This window comes from Myotis davidii, unplaced genomic scaffold, assembly GCF_000327345.1.
Source record: "Myotis davidii unplaced genomic scaffold, ASM32734v1 scaffold24, whole genome shotgun sequence".
NCBI classification, from domain to species: domain Eukaryota; kingdom Metazoa; phylum Chordata; class Mammalia; order Chiroptera; family Vespertilionidae; genus Myotis; species Myotis davidii.
The window spans coordinates 5,264,233-5,265,922 of record NW_006298312.1 but is presented as its reverse complement, the minus strand read 5'-3'; positions in this window follow the sequence as shown (position 1 = coordinate 5,265,922).

The window sequence follows — 1,690 nt, the reverse complement described above, 5'->3', positions numbered from 1 at the left end:
AAATCAGGATTTTAAAAAGATTCCCAGGTGATTCTAATGTGCAGCCAAGGTTGAGAACCACTCCTCTAGAAGGAAGCTGGGAATGGCCTTCAGTTTACAATTAGCAAGAACATGGGGACCTTTCAGAGAAGTTAGAAGCAGAATTTGGTAGACAGGGTAAAGGGTGGAAGAAGGAGGAATCCTGGAAGTAGCTGAAATCACAAAATGTTTTGCAGAGAAAGAGGATAGCAGAAAAACAGGGTGTTTTGAAACAAGGATGTGTTTCTTGCAAGTGCAAAATAAAATGTTGCAAAAAGGCCAGGAACCAATCAGAGCGGCACAGAGAGACAGAGAGCAGGCCTTTAGCAGATATAAGGGGAAGAGCAGACTGTTTCCCCAGGAACCTTTTTGGGTCCCCTCCTTGACCTGGGAGCCTGTGTTTGTTTGCAATAAACGCCTGCCTTGTTTGAACACTTCCGGTCAGTAGCTTCATTCTTCAAAACTGTGAGAAATGACCCCAGGAATCACCTTAATCCTACAACCACATGGAAATAAATTCTGCCAGAAAATCAAATTAGCAGGAAACAATTCTCCCCTTTAGTTCAGTAAGACATGCACCAAATTTGCAATCTATGGAATTATAAAATAATATATTTATGTTGGTTTAAGACACTAAATGTTTGAATCATGCATTCTTTATAAGTATATTCAAATTATACTGAATAGTACTCATTGTAAACACATTATAAAAAAAATTAAATACATAAAAGTGGAGAGATAATTACATACTAGAGGCCGGGTGCATGAAATCCGTGCACATGAGGGGGGGGATGTCCCTCAGCCCGGCCTGCACCCTCTTCAATCTGGGACCCCTGGGGGATATTGGACAGTTGGACATCCCTCTCACAATCTGGGACTGCTGGCTCCTAACTGCTCGCCTGCCTGCCAGCCTGACTGCCCCCTAACCGCTGCCCTGCCTGCCATGACCCGCCTCCTCCATGCGAGGTGGAGGGGACACCAGATTGGCCTCTTCCAGCCTCTTCCACACCAGGCGGAGCCGCAGGCCTCACCGTGTGGAGCAGCCAACTGGCCGCCTGTGCAAGCATGGGGCCATCTTGTGAGGACGTCCCAGTGAGGGTGTGAGGACCACCTAGGCTTTAATTAGTGTAGATATGAATCCCACTAACCATAATTCTGCTTCAATAGCTATCAACATTTTGTTATACATTTGTAAATCGACCAGTAAGCTTGTGGCAGTTTATTCTCCCAGGCGGCTGACCTGTTGTCAACAGGGACTGTTTGGTTTTATCTCAGGTGAGGAAATAAGTTTCAGCTCTTCAGGATCACGGTTCTTACGACCTGAACAGCCAAACACTCTGAAAAGGAGCCATGACGCATTACTTGTGACCACGCGGTGAGAAAAAACAGGTCTTTCATAAACTAGAACCTGAAAAGCACTTCAACTCCTCTCTGAAAGCTATTCCTGTCGCTTAGGACTGAATTCAAGAGAAAGCTGAAGGGCGTACGGGAGGAGGAGTCTGGCTGCTGGGCTCTGGGATCCCTCTGCGCCCTCCGGCTCCGTGTGTCCGGACCGGCTGCGGCTGCGTGGCCGGCGGCAGGCCGAGGGGTGCTGGGCAGCGACCGACCACGGGGGAGCCCTTCCCCTGTGGTCGGCTCCCCGCTTGCCCGCACTGGGGCCGGGGATCCGAGC